General features: G+C 36.2%; 1 long non-coding RNA gene, 1 other non-coding gene and 1 pseudogene across 2 annotated transcripts in view; 2 read left to right on the top strand and 1 right to left on the bottom strand.

Annotated features, from left to right (window-relative positions):
• Nucleotides 1-20,392, top strand: part of LOC102531197 (uncharacterized) — a 142,497-nt gene extending 122,105 nt beyond the window's left edge. The window contains exons 4-5 of the long non-coding RNA XR_012061455.1: nt 13,873-14,007; nt 20,306-20,392. This is a non-coding gene — a long non-coding RNA (uncharacterized lncRNA). The remainder of the gene's footprint in view (nt 1-13,872; nt 14,008-20,305) is intronic.
• LOC140685383 (E3 ubiquitin-protein ligase RNF14 pseudogene) lies at nt 1,588-4,789 on the top strand (annotated as a pseudogene).
• On the bottom strand, nt 3,626-3,732 carry LOC116284363 (U6 spliceosomal RNA). Its single transcript, XR_004194126.1, has one exon. It is a non-coding gene; the product is annotated as a U6 spliceosomal RNA (small nuclear RNA).
• Nucleotides 20,393-20,737: the final 345 nt, after the last annotated feature.

Here is a 20,737-nt window from a genome sequence, read left to right on the forward strand (position 1 = left end):
TTATCCCTCTATTAAGTTGTCAATAAAAATCCATTCATTATTTTCTTGGTCATATTGCCAGGATTTAAATTATACATCTTTGACTTTAATAAGTATAATACAAACTAGTATCAGAGAAATGCAAATCAAAATTGCAATGAGGTATCACCTCACACTAGTCAGAATGGCCATCATTCAAAAATACACAAATGACAAATGCTGGAGAGGCTGTGGAGAAAGGGGAACCCTCCTACACTGCTGGTGGGAATGCAGTTTGGTGCAGCCACTGTGGAAAACAGTATGGAGATTCCTCAAAAGACTAGGAGTAGACTTACCATATGACCCAGGAATCCCACTCCTGGGCATGTATCCAGAAGGAACCCTGCTTCAGAATGACACCTGCACCCAATGTTCATAGCAGCACTATTTACAATAGCCCAGACATGGAGACAGCCTAAATGTCCATCAACAGATGACTGGGTAAAGAAGTGGTATATTTATACAATGAAATACTATTCAGCCATAAAAACCAACAACATAACGCCATTTGCGGCAACATGGATGTTCCTGGAGAATGTCATTCTAAGTGAAGTAAGCCAGAAAGAGAAAGAAAAATACCATATGAGATCGCTCATATGAGGAATCTAAAAACAAAACAAAACATAAATACAAAACAGAAACAGACTCATAGACATAGAATACAAACTTGTGGTTGCCAAGGGGGCAGGGGGTGGGAAGGGACAGACTGGGATTTCAAAATGTAGAACAGATAAACAAGATTGTACTGTGTAGCACAGGGAAATACTTACAGGATCTTGCAGTGGCTCACAGCGAAAGAGAGCGTGACAATGAATGTATGTATGTTCATGTATAACTGAAAAATTGTGCTTTACACTGGAATTTGACACAATATTGTAAAATGACTATAACTCAATAAAAAATGTTAAAAAAATTAAAATTAAAAAATAAATATAATATAAATTAGTGAGTTTGCCACTTCTTAGATAATATAAGAGCTTTAAAATAATATAACCCATAAATTCCTCTTTAAAATCATATCTTGTGTTTGTCATGTTTTTATGGTTTAAAACCATGTGATATGAATATTATGTTTTACATACCTAATATTCATTCAGATTTGCTCACAACTTTTTAAATGAACTGTCTTATTGAAGTATATAAACTACATTCTGTGAAGTACAGAAATCAAAATTGTGCAGACCAGGAATCATTCCAAGGTGAACACACTTGTGTAACCATCACTTAGGTCAAGAAGTAAGATATTATTTGCAACTTAGAAGCCCTGATAGTGTTCCTACCCTGCCCCTATCCACACACCCCTCGCCAAAGTTAATCATGCTCCTGAATTTAATTCTCTCATAGATAAGATATCCTAATTGGTTTTGCCTTTATATAAATGGAATTAGACTTAAGTGTGTTTTTGTGTCTGACTGTCTCAGTCATCATTATGTTTGTAAGATTTGTGTGGTGATAAGCAACAGATATTTTCCAGTGTGGAGTCATTAGGAATAACACTACTATGAATATTCTTATCCATGTCATTTTATGTACGTATGTAGGCATTTCTGTCAGAGAAATTGGTAGATCATGCGTATGTACCTGATGACCTTTGTACCTACAGTCAAACAGTTTCCCAAAGTGGTTATTACCATTTTAATACATCCCTGCCAATATGTGGTGTTGTCAGTCTTTATTAATTTTAGCCATTCTCACGTGCATGTATAATGGTAGCTCACTGTGGTTTTAATTTGCATTTCCTTAATAACCAGTGTGATTGAGAGTCTTCTCTTATGATCACTGATCACGTGGCTATTCTGTTTTGCGAAAGGTCTGTTTAAGACTTTGGCCTTCCTTCCTCTTGCAGTGTGTCTGAATTTTTCTTAATGATTTGTAAGAATTCTTTATATAGCCTAGATACAATATCTTTGTTGATTATGTGTTTTAGAAATAGCTCCCACAATTCTACTGCTTTTCTTTTCACTATCTTAATGATATCTTTTGTTCAACCAATGTTCCTAATTTAATGAGGTTCTATTTATCTCTTTTTCTTTATAGTTAGTATATTCTGTGTCCTGTTTACAAAATCTTTACTTATGCTAAGGTAATAAACATATTCTTCTATTTTCCTTCTAGAAACTTAACTGTTTACCATTTTTACTGAGATCTACAATCCACATGGAATTGTTTCTAGTGGCCAAGTTTCTTTTTTTCTCTGTGGATATCTAACTGATGAAGCACTATTTATTGAAAATACTATCCTTTTTCTTTTATTCTGTTTTGTCACTTTTCTCATAAATTAAGTAACCGTGTATGACTAGGTCTATTTCTGGACTCTTTATTTTGTTATTTTAGTTCATTTATTTTTGCCTCAATATTACACTTTCCCGATTACTGTGGTTTTACAGTAAATCTTAACATCCAGGAATATAAATCCTACAACTTTATTCTCCAGGATTATCTTGACTGTTCTTTGCCCATTTATGTTTAGAAATCTTTGAGTTAGCTTGTCAATTTCCACAAAAAACACATGGGATTTTGATAGTGATAACACTGAATCTGCGAATCAGTTTGGAGAGTACTGGCATCATGTAGAAGATAGAGCCCTTCATTTGTTTAGTTTTTCTTTAATTTCTCTCAATAGTATTCTTTTTTTTTTTTTACATTTTTATTGATTCATAATCATTTTACAGTGTTGTGTCAAATTTCAATAGTATTCTTTATTGGCTTTCCACATAGAATTCATATCTTTCTTGAATCTATTCCAAATTATTTGATTTTTTTATTCCATTGTAAATGTGTTTTTTCTTTTACCTTTCTTTTTTTTCTTTTGTAGAATTTTTTTGTGCACTTATTTAAATAATTTTTCTTAAAAAGGGAGAAAATAGCTTAAGTATTCCTAATAACTCTTTTCTTTACTGAGATATGATTGATGTATAACATCGTGTAAGTTTGAGGTGTACAGTGTGTTGATTTGATACACTTATGAACTGTAAAATGACTGTCATGGCAGTGTTTGCTAATACCTCCATCATACTCCATAGATTCTTCTGGTGAGAGCATTCAAGATCTACTCTCTTAGCGACTTTCAAATATATGATATTAACTCTAGTCACGATCTTGTACATTAGATCCCCAGAACTTGTAACTGTAAGTTTGTACCCTTAACCAACATCTCTTCACTTCCGCCTACCCACCCTCAGCCCCTGGCAACCACTCTTCTCTCTGTCTCTAGTGTATGGTCTAACTTCATTTTCTGTTGACTTTTGATCTGTATCCAGAAAAGCTGATGAACTTTCTTATTAATTCTAATAATTTATTTGTAGATTCTTCTTAATTTTCTACAAATACGTGCAGGTGGGAGCTAATTCCTACTTGCCAGGGGTTTTGTGAGGTTATGAAGGATAATGACGATGATTGCTAACGATTAATGAGCACCTACTATGTTTCAAGAGTTTTTGTTCTTTCCAAAGAACAACTTTCAAAAGTGAACTGAGATGTAAACTGCAGTGTTAGATTGTCTTCAGCTCTTTAGAAAGTTAAATGTAGTCAGAAGACCAAGAAGCTCTGGAGGATGAGTTGCTAGCCCAGCCTCTATTTATGATAGAAATGGATGTTTTAATTGAAGAAAAATACGAAACGCTTCACGACTTTGCATGTTAACCTTGCACAGGGGCCATGCTAATCTTCTCTGGATCATTCCATTTTTAGTATACATGCTGCCAAAGCCAGCACTGTGATGGGGATGAATTTAGAGAAGCAGGGTCTGTCCAAGATGGAGAAACCAGCAGCTGTTTGGACTTTGCACAAAATTTCAAGGTATTTGTGAGTACTGTCTGTTCCCATAAGCACTTAGACAACCTGTGGGAAGAACACCATGGCAGCGTGGTTCTATTTGCCTGGATGCATACTTGAATATCATGTCTCCTTTTGAGCTCAGGAGGGGTTCTCAGGAGAAAAAAGAATGTGCAAAGAAGGACAGCTCAAGCCTCTTTCAACACATTGCTAGATTTTGGAGGAGCTACTAGATCTGATGTAGACCAAGAGGAAGTTGTGGATGAAAGAGCCAGGCAGGATGTGGGATCATTGTTGAATCTGATCCAGGAAATCTTGGACTTTGATCAAGCTCGGCAGATAAAATGCTTTAATGGTAAATTGTTCCTGTACAGTATCTGTTTCTGTGAGAAACTGGGTTGTGATGTGCCTTGGAGTGCAGGCAAGTGAAATGCAAAGCCTGTCTGAAGAACTTTTTTGGAATCCAGATCAGAGATGGTCAAGTTCAATAATGCCTCAGCTACTCAGAACTCAACTGCCCCTTGGTGGCCACTCCTAGCCAGGTCAAATGACTAGTGGAAGCAAAGCAAGCTGGTCATGACCAGCTTCTCCTCCAGTCCACCTTGGACCCAAAGCAGATGTGATGCCCTGCCCTTCCCATGCTGCCAGCTGCCTAGGATGCAGGAGCCTGCATCTGCTCCAGCTACAATTTTTACCTTCTGTACTTTATGCAAATTGACCTACCATGGGGTCTTTTCATGAAGGGTGACTGCAGGCTTATAAAATGAATACTTGCAAGCAGATAAGACCAATAAAAGATTCTGGGAACAAAGGTATGGTAAGAGGGTGATTCTGAAGGCACTGGAAGAGATGGAAAGTATGGAGTGGCTGCCATGTTGTGGAACTCCCATAGAGAAATTGGATGGATGTGACAAGATGACATGTACTGCCCATGTGCGATACGTCTGCTGGATTGGCTTCTCTTTCTAGAGCAAATTCTTATAAAACATTTCACTGATCCTGACATATAACATTACCTTGGGTATGGTTAGCTTCTTTCAGTAGAGGGCAATGCCCAGAGACAGACTCTGCTATGAGTTTCTGATATTATATCATCCTCACATTTTGAGATATATCCAAATCACTCCTTGTATATTTTTAACACATGATTAAATTTGGTTATCTACAATTTTATTTGGAATTTTGGCATATACATACAGAAAGATATGGTCTATTGTTTTCTGTTCTTTATTGTTCTTAGCTGGTTTTGAAATCAACATAATATTAACCTCCTAAAATCATCTAAGCACCTTTTTTTTTTCCATCTGAGCAACTTTTACATTTCCTCTATTTTCTGGAACAACTCAAGTAAGACAGAAATTAATTGTTCCCTCAAGGTTTGCGAGATCTGAGGTGACCATATGATTTATCCATAATTAATGTAAACAGGACACTTTCAGGAATAAAGGAGAGCATTATTAATAATTATGCCATGGCAAGAGAGTGTGAACAAAGACTCTTCTAAGCAAAACAAACTAGAACTCAGTGTTAACACTTTATGAGCGTGGGACCTGGTGGGAGGAGAGGTCTCTTAGTGCCGTGTCGGGATCTTCCTGCTTGGTTGATCTATTCAGGTGTGCATTACTTGCAGCACTGCTCTTGAAGGATTGTTTTTCTTTGAAGTATTTTCAGATTGATTATGCATATTTGCTCATCATAGAGCAAAGTGTTCCATAAAGCTGGCATGCCCAAAGCACTGTGTGTGACTTTTATATCCTTTCAATCTCTTTCAGTCTATCACAGTCCCCACTTTGTCACACACTGACTTGTTGAAGACACTGGGCCAGTTGTTGTTATGGTGACCCACTTATCTGCTTTTCTTTAGTCTGTTCACCAATATATCATGTAAATAGGAGGTTAGTTCTAAGGGTTTTACCGATCAAGTTAATATTTTTGGCAAAAACGCATCAGAGGTGAAGCTGTGTCCTTTAGATGACAACCCATCAGGAGTCATCTAGTATCTGGATGTCATTTAATGTTCAGATTCACAACCGAGTTAAAGTGATGACTATTCTTTTCATTGAGCTTCACTGAGAAACCACAGTACTGGTTTTCTCCTTTATATTCAGAGTATTCTGTATGATGCTACTTTTGCCTACACAAATGTCTGATTCCATGCTGATGATACACTTCATGGTTTTATCACAAATTCTAGTCCTTGACTGAGTCAATGAATTCTTTAGGATTTGCAAGACACAACTCTGGATTAGAACTTCCCCTTATGAACTAGAGCTATTTGGTTGCTAGAAATACAGCTCCTACTAGAGACACAAGATAAATACTTAATTCGTTCAAATGAGTTACCAGTTTCCAAAGTCAGTTTTTTCAGTGGTTGCTTCAAATGGTAATATATAAGTTTTTTTGGTTATCCATCTCTGAACATCATTACATAATCATGTCTTTTCACTGATTTGGTGTATTTCAGTCAGTTATATTTGGCTTTATTTTTGATGCTCAGAATTGTCATAACTTTAGATATTTCTTCCAGCTTGTTCCTATGTCCTTTTAAATGACTCCTTTACTTTTTTATGAAAGTAAAACTATAAATATTTATTAGTGTTTGAAATAAGTCTAAGCATTAGGTCTGATAAGTAGTGCAATTTCAAAATAGTGGTAGCATAAGTGATATCACAAAGTATATTTTTAACTGTTTTTTTGCTTTTGTTTTGGGGGAAGATAATTGGGTTTATTATTTATTTATTTATTTTTTAGTAGAGCTGCGGCGGATTGAACCTAGGACCTCGTGCATGCTAAACACGAGCTCTGACACTGAGCTATATCCTCCCGCCTTCAAGGTATATTTTTTAATATGGTATAAAATTATTTTTATTTCTATTGCTGATAAAGGCAAAGGGTAGCTAATACTAATGAATTTATTGAACAAATTTATAAATCAAGGAAATGTTCATATTTCAACTAGAGATTAGTGATAATAAAGACATTATTTCTCCATTTGTGTACATAGTCCTCAATTTATGAACATGTACTAGTGGGAAAAGCTTTGGTCTCAGAGTGAAAAACCCTTGGTATAGCAAGCTAGTGCTGCACATTCTTCTTTTTTCCAGTTTTATTTAGATATATTTGACATTTAACATATATTAGTTTAAGGTGTACAACAAAATGATTTGATATATACATATATTGAGAAATGATTACCACAATTAAGTTTAGTTAACATCCATCACCTCACATAATTGCAGTTTTTTTCTTGTGATGAGAATTTTTTTTATTTAATTTTTATTTTTTATTTTTGTATTTACATATTTTTGTCGAAGTATAGTCAGTTTACAATGTTGTGTCCATTTCTGGTGTGCAGCATAATGTTTCAGTCATACTTATACATACATATATTCGTTTTCATATTCTTTTTCATTATAGGTTACTACAAGATACTGAGTATAGTTCCCTGTGCTATATGATATAAACTTGTTATCTGTTTTATATATAGTCATTAGTATCTGCAAATTTCGAACTTCCAATTTATCCCTTCCCATCCCCTTTATCCCTGGTAACCGTAAATTTGTTCTCTACGTCTGTGAGTCTGCTTCTGTTTTGTGAATATAACTAATTTAATTTTAAATTTAATATAAAGAATTGCAAACTAGACACTTAAGAATCAAAAAAGTTTTTAAAGAACACAGAGCAGTCACAGAGATAGCAGCTGCAGGAATCAGCTGCCACTCCCAGGGCTGGGACAGCAAGAAAGGAGACTGCAGTTACCAAAGCTTAGAAACTTGAAGGAAGAGATCTGCAGAGCTGAAACTCAAACCCCTGAGGAAAGAGCCGTCCTCAGCCAAAGCTGGTATCTCTGTGAAGCATAATAAGGCTGGCTCTGTAAATGAAGGAAATTACAAACTGGGTCCAGCAGCTGCTGAGGGAATGCCTCACCACTGTTGGGGTGAAGAAGCCAGGCGAGGGTAATGCTGATCGTGACAGGAAATAGACAGGAAGCCCTGAGGAAACAAATGGGATGGAGCAAGTGTCCCTCTAGCAACCTCTACTGGCAGAGCTTAATGAAGTGACTGGCAAAGAAGAACTGTGGTTTGCAGAGCGCTAACCTTAGCAGCGCAAAGCAGAGTGTATAGAAGGTTGGATTTGAAGCTGAGAGACAAGAGGCAATAGCTTAAGAAGTGGCATAGATATCAGTGCCAGCCTTGATGCTGACACATGCCCAAATCTTCTATTACCCCACCGCTGCAGCAGCACCAATCTCTTAAATCTAATTTGGTAGAAAAGTGCCAGAGAGAGATGCTAATGTGAGATGAACATGGAAGTAAGTTCTCCCAAGATGCCTGAAATCAGGCTTCAGTTGCTTGCCGCCCTAAGACTAGTCTCCTAAAACAGGATCAGAGGTACTGCTGAGCGAGCCCTATATCATTTGAGTTTCAGGGACAATTCTCTGTGGAAGTCTTCCAGGACAAAGATCAGGATATGAAACTCCATGACTGCAGGGTACCAGGAGAAGAAGGTGGCTGATTCATGAAGAATGGAAAATCATTTTTGCAGCAAGGCTGAACTCGGACGTTATTAACTGCCGAAGCAAGATAGCTTTTGGTTAGTGAAGTAGAGAGAGACAGAGGAAACTTACCTGAAACTGACCAAGCAGACAGACATGTCCTCACTAGATACCATTTGGGAGAGCTGGATACTGGCCAATACCCATAACAGAAGTGAGCTCTCCCTCCTAGTAAGGCAAACAGACAAGTGAAAACCATCTGTCCTTTTGTGTGAGACACAAATAATAATGGACATTTTTTTAAGACAAGAATTTAAAATAATAAATTGTCTTTGCCCACCTGTCAGCAAAGAGTTATGGAGCACTTCTCATGCATTCAGGCTCCTGCTAGGAGCAAAGAAGGTAAAGGGGTGGGAATCAAAGTTGAGGGAAAAAAAGAAAGACAGAAGGTGGGAAGATCAATTAATATTTATCAAGCAACTATTTTGTGTCAGGCTCTGTTCTAAACAACAACCTGTGCAGTAGATACAGATAGGGAAATGGATGTTCAAAGAGAGGTGTTAACTTCCCCAAGGTCACTGGCTCCTGAGAACAAGGATGAGAATGCAGATTTATCTGAAGTCTTGAGAAAAGTACATTTTCTTCACAGAGACAGGGTGGGGTGGAGGCAGCGGAAAAGATATTTATAAAATGATACTGTCAAATCAGTATTTTCTTAATGACCATTACTAAGTCAAACATACCCAACTTTTGGTTTAGATAAGAAACCAGTGGGATCATTTTCCTTGTCTGTTTCATTGTATGAGAGGAGTCTGAAGAGCCAGTGATCCCCTTCTGATTTTTTATCTTTAAGAAAAGATAAAATATGACAAATTAAATATAACAACCAGGTAGAATTACAGAACTCATGGAGGTTAAGGTTAATTTCATAGGCCAAGCAGCAAACTTTGAATGAAGTCTGAGTGGTTTGCAAAACATCTTTGTCAGCGTTAATCATCATAAGAATAGCTTTATCAAACTGGATATTATCTGCTTTCCTAGCAGACTGCATAGGAGGAAGGAACATTTTCTTCTTATCTTGTTGAAATTTATTTCACCAACAGTGAATAGGATTTACAGTTCCCAGGATCTCAAGTGCCGGAATCTCAATAGTTACTAAGAAGGGGAGGGAAAAGCAAGTTTAAAACTAAGAGACAGAGACAAAAGAGGGTTTTTAACAAATAAAATATGGAGCATGTAACATTTTGCATTCACAATTTCCTTCTCTGTTGCCGCTACAATTTACCTTAGCCTTGAATTTGCAGAAAATGCCTGAGCTCCTTTTCACTGGGCTTCTTTTTCTAGACTACACTGGAATCCATGTGAGAACATTTGTTATTCATTAGTCAAGGCTGCAAATTATGCAACATTCCATAAGTGTCACCTCTTAATATAAACTGTTTCTTCCAGCACCATTACTATACTGCAAGTGTTGAATTTTTTTTAGGAATTACCGTCTATATACACTTTCCTTTTACCAGCACTCCTCCCTCAGGGCCCCTTCACACTTCTTTTCCTTCTCCATTTTCCCTTTTATACACGCAAAGTTTTCTGAAAGCGTCTTAATTGTCTCTTCATCAGATGATAAAAGTCACTGCATAGCTCTCATGTATACGTGAATTTGTAGAAGACATCAATTAATGGCAAGCCTCAATTCTCCTTCGAGACACCCATTCTGGGTGAGGATTTATAAATGGGACTTAAAAGCTAACGATCATCTGCAAGACTGCTACTTCCTTGGTCCAGCCAGTAAATTATTACTTAATAAATCACTGCATGCATTTGAAAAGAAAAGAGAGTCTAATCTTTGAGAATCAATTTTTGCTATTACTCTTCTTCCAGTCTCCTGCACAGCACAAATCTCAAGCACTCTGGTTACCCAGGGTTTTTTCATAGCGTTCACTAGATTTAACTGGTCAACCTCCAGAGGTGTCCAGAAAGGTCTCAGACTATACATCGTACCACCTAGAATCCCCATCAGGACCGAAGCCTTCATTCCCTAGCTGCCAGGAGTGCCACTGCTGACAACTGCCATACCCAAGGTAATGTTATATGTCAATTACATCTCAATAAAATTAATTGATTGATTGATTGATGGGGCGAAGAAAGCTGTCCTAATAAAGAGACTTGTACCCAATTTAAAAAAATACATGTTTATCTGGGCCACACTTCATGTGTAGAAAAAAAAAATCTGTCTAAACACTTACAGTTCAAATGTAGGTATGAACTGCTTTCTCCAGCTGAACACCATTAAAATAAATCCACTTTTGTAATACTATTGAGCAATTCTGAAAGAATCCAAAACATACTACCCAAGCCTAATTGGTGCTAAAATGTCCTTTTTCCTTCTATGTGTGTCACGTCACAGATTACATAAACAAAGTGAGAGAGTAAATCCTTGGTGCAGACAAGCAGTTAGTTACTTAAGAGACCAAATCTGGTCTGCGTATGAAAGATGCCTGTCAGACTCTGAAGGTCTAAATTTGAGCCCTTATTTGGGCAATATCTGTGAGCACTGTCACAAGAGGCTGAACAAAGAACACAGGTGCTTGAGATGAGAAGGCCGCGGTCTTGCCTGTGTGAATAATTGGAGTCATGACATTTTAGAATCACTGTTGTAGATGCTCAGAGAAGGACCTTTAGAAATTTCAGCTACTCCAGAAGCAAAGGAGTCTTTACTGTATTTACAGTTGTCTAAGTCATAAAATACCCCAAATGCATAATGAGTCAATGCTCTTTTTAGATTTGAGAAAACACACTTTATGAAGGGACAAATGCTGCCACCTGTACAAAACACCCAGGAAGCAAAAAATAGGTGTTAACTCATATTGAGAGCAGACTACATAGGTGGAGTTCACCTTTCTTTTCTCTGATCTACCCATCTTTCTCCCCTATTGAATTCAAATTCTTTTTTCATTAGTTTTAATATATCTTGGTATGTACTTACATGTATATACAGTATACCCTTAACCAAACAATGATTAAATGACACTATGTAAGCTCTAATGTCAAAAACATAAAATGTATTATCAAGCATATTTTAAGGCAATGTATGTACTTTGATTATAACACCCATGACACCCACCCTAACTTGAATGACTTGAAGAACAGATTCATTTATATCAGTAAGATTACGTAAGTTTTTAAAAATTAGAGCTATTAGAGCAGTAACTATAGATTTTAATTTCTGTCTCCCCAGATGTTAATTTTCTTAAAGTATCAAGATAAACAAAGATTTCTACCCAATTGCCATAATATTGAATTGTTTTAAAGATCCCAATTTAATGAAAGATTTCAGAAAACATATTTAAGTTAACTTTCTAAAGAACAATGAAGAGGAGAAGGGTATAGCTCAGTGGTAGAGCACATGCTTAGCATACACAAGCTCCTGGGTTCAGTCTCCAGTACCTCCATTAAAATAAATAAACCTAATTACCTCCGCCACAAGAAAATTAAATAAATAAAAGACAATGAAATTATAAACATAATAACTATTTGACAGAGAAGTAAAGAAATCATGAAACTATACCTGGATGGTATATGTGGCAAAACTATCAATCCACATAAATGGAATATTATCTGAAATTTATAAGAAACAAATTTATAAACACTGCATGTTTAAGTTATGGCTTATTGAATTGAAGACCTAAGTTTATAGTTCAGATCTTTAAATATTATTATAATTGGTAAAAATTGATCTACAAAGTATAAAGAACTTAGGTATTTATTTTAACCATTTTATAACTAATAAATAAAAAGCCTAGATAAACTAAAAATATCATGTTTGTATTTTTATTTCCCACTGAGACAATATGGAGAAAAACAAGTTCTTTTAACCCAAACTTTATCAAAAAATAAAAATGTTTCCCTTGCTTGGGAGTATTGATGGGAACTGGATGTCACTATAAAATCTCTCAACCATTTCAGGTTAAAAACTTTACAGAAGGTTTCATAATGCCTTTTTATGGTTACTGATTGTTAGCCTAAAGTCAATTTACATATCTTTTGTTCCTAATATTGCACTCAGCAGGAACACTTAGATCATTTAACTAAAATTAGATTTTCCCTTTTCTCATCCAAAGACATTGTTAAGTGAAAGAATTTATATTAGAACACAAGAACTCCATTTAAATCATTTTTAAGAACTTTGTGATTTTGCAAATTTCTTTATACATTTTTACTAATATATTTTTAAGATTTTATTCCTGAAAAAGTATATGTTTTTTGGCCAAAAGATTTTAAACAATTCAGTACTTTAATTTCTTCACTTGTAAAGAACATTTTCATGTAGAAAATTATAAGATTATTTATAGTATTATAAGATTCAGTCTCAAAGGTTTCTTTAATCTATTTAATGTATTTGCACATTTGTTTTAATTGATGGGTCAATTCTTTGCCACTGCCTCCTAGGCTGAAGAGTTTTTTCTCAAAGTGCTAGCAGATTTAAAGCATTAGGAATTTGGGCTTGATTTATTTATTTTCCTTGGGTGTTAATAAAAACATCTAAACCCTTTCCAATAACCTCCTTGGGCAGCCTTGCCTATCTACTGTAGAGATACATTTTAAAGGAAACTCCTTTCTTTTCTCAGCTGTATCATATCTACATCAACATTTAAAGGTATGTGGCTTCTGTAACTGTATTTACTCAGGCAGCATCAGAAAGCATCAGAAAAACTCTGATTACAGAGTCGTCCTGGATTCTCCACTCCTGGTCTCTCAATTCACATGGTTCACATATAGCAAAAAATCTCACAAACAACAGAAGAAGCTACAAATTCTTGGGCAAGCTGGCGATTATAGAACAACCCTTATTTTTCAAGGAAAAGGAAGAAAAATGAAGATCTATTCAGAAAAGAAAGCACGTCAAGCTGCTTTGAACTTTCGGTGAATTAAAACTTGACCTCTAGGGGGCAGCAGTTCCCTGATACTGAGGATAAACAATATTTCAAAGATCCCTTTGTTTCTGGGATCTTCTGTACTGCCATCTTGTTCCCAAACAAGGGAACATTCTCACAAAGTAAGAAAACTCATTTACCTGGAAGCAGATAAAATTCTGCACTAATCAACACTCAAACCTACATTCATTGCAGGAGAACAGAAATAGGGTTCCCACCTTTGAGACCATCACTGATGGCTTCGTAAGTAAAGCTCTACTTGTATTACACGAACACACATGGGGCAAAAGCTGTAAATCCACAATCAGCAACAACTACAACAGTTTTAAAAATTTCCTCATGACTTTATAGATTCTTGGAAAATGGTTCTTTATAGTGTTTCTAAGACCCAAATGGAAATACAGCTTAGCTCTCCTTTGACGGTGTATAGTTAGCTCCAAATTCCATACTTGGTTTAGCCAATCTATTGCATAGAGTAATTTTGATGATGAAAGTTTTTCAAAAAACTTTTTTGAAATAACAAATAGCAAAACCATTTTATTTACTGCCTCTGTTCACGTGGAAATAATGAGATACCAACCATTTCTTTCCTGTATGACAAAGAAAATCATAGTATTTATAGTATTTAATAAAACAAAGTTGTCATTTTAGGTCTATGAAGGAAGATTTCAAAATTTAATGAGGTCAGAACAAAAGGACACAGGAATTTCACTGGAAGGATGCCCACTGGCCAGTGATGATAATTTGAACAAAAAAGATTGAGGTTTCAGATACTAACCAGCTGAAGTAAGTTCACTTCTGATTAAAACTTGTAACTCTGGGGTGGGGGTAGGTAGCTCAGTGGTAGAGAGCATCTTAGCATATACAAGGTCCTGGGTTCAATCCCCAGTACCTCCATTAAAAACAAACTTGTAACTCTGGACGAAAGACGAGAATCAACCACCTGCGGAAAACAGAGTTAAAAATACTAAGTGAATCTCTGGCATGCCACGTAGTGGGGTGACTTTCTCAACTTTATTCTTCTTTTTCAAAATTATTTTGGTTATTCTAGTTCCTTTTCCTTTCCGTATGCATTTCAGAATCACTTTTTTTGATACCTATAAAAAAATCTTTCTGCGATTTTGATTGGAATTGTGTTGAAACTGTACTGATGTCTTAATAATATTGAATCTTCCAATCCCTGACATAGTCTGTCCCTTTATTCAGGCCTTCCCCCCTTTTTTTTTTTTTTTTTTGGTGCTATTGTCAGTAGTACTCTTTTAAAAAGTTGAATTCCAATTCTTCCAATTGTTAGTATGTAGAAATACAATAGACTTTTGTATGCTGTTCTTGTAGACCCATTGGGATTTTCTATGTAGAAAATTATGTCACCTGCAAATAGAGACAACTTATTTCTTGACTCTAAGCTTCTCAAATTTCTAAATTAAGTATTCTGCCATTATTTATTCAGAAATTTTTTCTGCACCAATCCCTTTCTCCTCTTTGGATTCCAGTGATGAATGACATGAATGTTAGAAGAGCCTTACACGCTCACAGGTTCTTGTTCATGTTTTTCAGTCTTTTTGGGCCTGTTTTTTAGATGGGATCATTTCTATTGATAGACCTTTAAATTCATTGAGTTTTCCTGTGTCATTCCCATTTTGCTATTGATCTTACCCAGTGAATTTTTTATTTTAGATGTTGTGTTTTTCATTTCCAAACTTCTCATTTTTAAAAGCAGTTTTTATTTCTTTGCTGAGAACTTCTGTCTTTCCATTCATTTCGAAAGTGTTTACCTTTAATTCCTGAGCCATGCTTATAAGATCTGCTTTAAAGTATTTGCCTGAGAATTTCAACATTTAGGTCATTTAGGGTTGACATCAGTTGATTGTCTTTCCCCTTGACAATAGGTCACATTTTCCTGGTTCTTTGCATGTGTGAAACAACTTTAACATACTTACATATATTTCTTTGCTCTACTAGCTGAGAGGGCTTAAATGACACCTCTTTAGCAATACAAACATCTAGTGCCCAGACCTTGGCTTCAATATTATTCTCCACAAAAGAAACCAGACCTCCTCAGGGAAATGACTGATTCTGGGACTTGGAAAGGAAGTATATAAGATGAGCCTGAAGCATCTTACACGTAGTGCCAGAATGTAAGGAAGTACAAAATATACGAAATTAGATGCAGTGAAAGGGTAAGAAGAACTGTTTCAAATTACCTGCATCACATCCCCCTCTCCAGAGCTGGGGAGGCCACGTTTTGCATCCCAGTCCCTCTAGGGTGAGGACATGTGACCTTCGGTCTCAGTGTTCTCTTTGCTTGAGATCCTAATTCCAAGCAGAAAACCAGTTCACCCATTGCAGCTCATTTGCCCTCAGCAACAATTAGGGGGTTATGGTTCTGTGATTAGCAGGTCCACCAAGGGAAGCAGTACCCCAAAGGGACACGCTGTGCAGACAAAAACAATTTACTCCTACTACATTCTCTTTGAAGTGAGATTAATAGAAAAGTCACATGAAATTTTAATTTTTTTGACGTAATGAAGACTTTCAAGGAAATAAAAATGGAGCACAAAAAAATACCTTCTAGAACTCAAATACTGAGTAAATAAATAAAGGATGGTTACAGCAAGTACTGAACTGCTGATCTATATGATGAAGGGATATTTCACAATGCAAAACAAAATACAATGAAATGAAAATTGTTAGCTGGGGGAATTCTTCCTGCACCTTCCTCCTGCTTTCATGAAAAGACTTTTGCTACACACTCCAAGAGGGTTAAGTACTTCTCCAAATTATGAGATCAAGAATTAGAAGGGGAATATATAGAAATTATGATTAGAAACTTCTCAAAACTGGAAAAAAATAAGAATTTTTACGTTGAAAATGCCCACCAAGTCCCAGGCATATCCATGAGAGAAAGCACACATCTAGACATTAACTGGTAGAACAAAAAAAATCTGCCTCCCCAGGATAGAAAGACATTATTAGAAGCTTCCAAGTAAAAGATATAAGATTCCAAGAAAGGAAAGAGGATCAAACTAAGATCAGACTTTTCATCTACAATTCTGGAAATTGGAAATATAATATAATATATTATAATAATAAATAACAATAATAATAAAATATTTTTATAGACTGTTGAAGGAGGTGCAAATTCTGAATCAGCTTCACAGCCAGAGTACAATTTCTAGGTTAGTCCCCAAAATAAAGAGGAATTCAAGGGCAAGACAAAGTAAAATAGTATGAAAATGAAATGGTTCCAATCTATAGAGAAGCTGTGAAAGTCGTAAGAACTGACACGCCATAAAAATAGAGCAACAAAATTAATTTGTAATGTAGACTCTAATATAAAAAGAATTTGATTAACTGCTTAATCACACTTGGGAGATTTTAATACAATTATCTGAGGATTTCATAGTTCATGTAAACAGAAATTAAATAAGAATATTTGAAATTGATTAAAATTGCAAAAGCTTAATTTAATAGGGGACATTGTCCCAGATTATACAAAATAAAAATTAGCAATAAGAAATTACAACTACATTCCCAAAGTTAAAAAATAGTAGGACCCAGTTTCTCACCATGGTCCATTAAGACCAGGAATAAACCACTGAAACAAAAATGACCAAAAGAAATAAACCACCTGGAAACATCCAGAACAAGGATATTAGACAATTCCTCGGAAGATTTATGAGTACTTCTGTGGCCAAACAAGCATGTTGGCATAAAGTTATATGACTTGTTCCTGCAAGGGCTGATAGGGGCAAAAATGAGGCCTAAGAGAGACAAGACTAACCTGGATCCAGTATGTCAGCTGGGTGCAGAGTCAGCGCCTTATGTCAAAGTGTTCAGAGATGTTACTGTGCTCTTTCCCAGGATACCCACGTCACAAGCAGCATCCCCAGTACTACGCTTCATCTACCCTGGGAATAGGGACTTTCTGATTACATCAGGCCCTGTTGTAAGAGTCCTCTCCCCAACTCTTCTCTCTTGACCTCAATGTTCCATCTATGAAATGAGGAATTCTGACTTACTTGATTCCCAAGATCCTAATTGTAGGAGGATGTTATGCGTTGTATTTAAAACGTATTTATTCACGTCATTAAACTGTTGTTTTCTGGATTCCTCTTAATTTAAGCCGTTGATCGTGGAAACAATAGAGATTGGCAGTTTCTGCCCACAGTGTGTTTTCAGTTGGTTTAATGCTGTGTAAGGAGGACCTGGATAGAGGGGGAGGGTCTATGAACAGGATTATCACACTCCCATGAGTCGGGTGGGCTGGGGGCCAGGAAGACTTCCTGGTGTGTGGATCCTCTCTGTATATACTTCCATGACATTTTAACCTTCTCTTCTATTCTTCCGCCTCCCCTCAGAGGACCTAGAATTAAGGCTCTGTGTTGTAATGCTACTGGCCAAAGGATAAATGTTTCTTTGTACTTCTCCTTGTTTCATTATCAGTGATCCGGCCCCCTGAGCCCCGCCCCATGGAGGCAAATAAAAATCTGAGTCCCAAACTCCATTGCAGAATGTTGGACTCTTGGACCTGCCACAGCCTTCTCAAACATCATGAAATTCTTGCTCCTGACCCTTACTGTATTTTTGATCCTGTTCCAGATGTTGCCAGGTAACCGGAACCAGGGAAGAAGGAAAAGAGAGCTGGGACAGGGAACTGCCCACAGAAGTTTAATATCTTTCTGTCCATTCAGATAGGGTTTTTAAGGGCTCCTGAAATGTTCTTGATCTTATCAGAATATTCTCTTCCCAAGATAAACCAGAGGTCCCATATAGAAATGGATATCTGGCCAGGATCTCTAGAGCTGAGTAGAGCAGCAGGGTGTCTTCTGAAAAAGACACCCTTCAATACTCAGGCATAATCTCAGCGTGCAAAATTGCCTTTGGTACTTTGCCCCAATCTATGTCCCGAGGACCTAACTGAGCAGCTGTCTGACTTCAGCTGTCTTTCTAGTCTTTACCAGATCAGGAGTCCTGAAGCGTATCTTAGACATTAAGTCTTATTATTCCTTCATATGAAATCCCTGTTCCTGTAGTCTGGGGTGATGGTATCTACAGAGCAGTCATGTGGAAGGGAGCACATGTCCTTCCTGCTCCTTTCCAGCTACTGAAGTCTGTGATTTTCTTCATGATTTGTTAGATTACACAAACACATGTCCAAAACTTTGAAACTACTGTTTGTGAAGGCCTGAATAATTTTCTAGACAAGGTACCATTCCCTTCATCTCTCTGATGTTTGAAACCTTTTCTCTATGCATTTATAAATATGAAGGTACCTATGCTTTTTTTAACCAAAAGAAATGGCTACATATTGCTCTAAAATTTTTTCTGCAACAATATATGATAAACATCTTCCTCGTCAGCACAGAAAAATTGGCCTCATTGCTTCTAGAAATCACATACTAGTCTATCATATGGACAGATCATACTTTCTACATCTAACCCCTATTGAAGGTAAAATGTGCTCTTTCCAGGTATTTGATAAGACAAACAAAGCTGCAGCTGACTTCTTGCACATGTGTTTTTACTTACTTGGACAGAAATTTCTATGTAAGTTCCTAGAGGTCAACTTTCTAGATAGAGTAAATTTATAATTTTGTTTTTCTTAAGCACTTTCTCTATGTCTCCTTTGGATCAGACACAGCCAGAAGAAATCACTTGCCTTCCAGGGCAAAAGAGCTTAAGAAAACCCAAATGACCACTCTTTACATAAACCCAGAAAAATCAGGGTTGTGGCAAGTTCTCAACTGTAACACTGAAAGGAAAATAAATAATTTAATAGTGAAGGAAAGGAACCCTAAACCTAGAATCTTATATCCATTTACACTGTTATTTAAATGTGGGAGTAGAACAAAAATATTCTCAAGCATCATCTGAGGGCCTCAGAATGTTTGCCACACAAAGACACACTTTGAAAACAGTGTTGGTGAAAGAACTCAAATAAAAAGAGAAGTAAATCCCAGAAGGATGTTAGCAATGAGAGGTAAGAATTATCAATTAATTTGTAATTTTGTAGTTGACCTAAAAAGAAAAGTAGACTGAATGGGAGGGATAGACAAAGAAAATGTATCCCATAATTTCCATAAATTTTAGATAATCAGCGTGATTAGAAAGGGGATGGCCAAGGCTAAGGGGAGAAAAAGTCAAGGAATGTGAGAGCACTGCTGAGGTACTTGCCTTGATAAGGTCTAAGATATAATTATAGATGTTTCAAAATCAATGAAGATACGTGTCATGGGCTTTATGTTATTGCTGATAGCATAAGAGTAAAAATAAAATACATTTTAAACCAGTTGAAAAAAACCCCCTATTTATTCTAATTAACAATAGCAAATAAGAAAAAAACCGCAATAAATGGAAAATATAAAATAAGATAGGAGAAATAAATCCAAATATAATTTAATTATAATAAATATCAATGGATTAAATAAAGGCTTAGGCTCTCAAATGAGAAAGAAAGATCAAACAACATGTCTAAAAGACACAGACTTCTTAAAATTGAAGTATAGTTGATTTACAGTATTGTATTATTTTCAGGTATACAGCAAAGTGATTTGGCTACACATATATATGCATATATATTCTTTTATTCTGATTCTCTTTCATTATAGGTTATTACTAGATATTAAGTATAATTCCCTGTGCTTTACAGTAAATTTTTGTTGCTTATCTATTTTATGTGTACTAGTTTGCGTCTGTTAATCCCCTACTCCTAATTTATCCCTCCCACTTTCTATTTCCCCTTTGGTAACCATAAGTTTGTTTTATGTCTGTGAATCTGTTTCTGTTTTGTATGATTTTTTAGATTCTACGGGTGGAATTAAATTAGCCCACTCTGCTCAGTTAATTTCATATAACGATACAACTTCTTACTTAATAACATCAGTTCCTGCTAGCTAGCAAGTTCCTTTGACATTGATAATAAGATGCTTAGAAATACAGTGTGTACTGAACTTTGCTTTGCTTACACAACCTCCCTTAATGAGCACGAGGTTACTGTGAAGATTACAGATATGGTCACTCTAATTGTTATGACTATGAGCCTCAATGTCTTGAGATAATTGCCTTTCTTTACTCTTCTCAGTCTGCAGGGGCCGAAAATCTTGCTGGATCTTGAAAGGACACTGTAGGCAAGACTGCAAATCTGGTGAACAGATTAAAAAGCCATGTAGAAATGGTGACTATTGCTGTGTTCCAAGGAAGACAGATTCTCAGCACCATGGACCACTCCAAGCACCTATCAGGAAATCTCAAACTTTTAATAATAATTTGAAAGGAACTTTGCATTTGGAGCATGTACCAGGAGTCATCATAGAACCGGCAAGAATTTAGAGTAAAGCCAAAAATTTGGGGGACTTCTTAGGCCAGGGACTGTTAACTTCAGTCTCTTTTCCATGGGTCCATTAAAGCACATGAAAAACTCTTCGCTGTCACTCATTTCTGTCCTCAAAAGGCTGGATTAAGACTTTGAGGTGCCCAAAGCACTGAAAATACCATGGTGTCCCACCCCCACCAG

The sequence above is a fragment of the Vicugna pacos genome, chromosome 19 (assembly GCF_048564905.1).
Source record: "Vicugna pacos chromosome 19, VicPac4, whole genome shotgun sequence".
Taxonomy (NCBI): Eukaryota; Metazoa; Chordata; class Mammalia; order Artiodactyla; family Camelidae; genus Vicugna; species Vicugna pacos.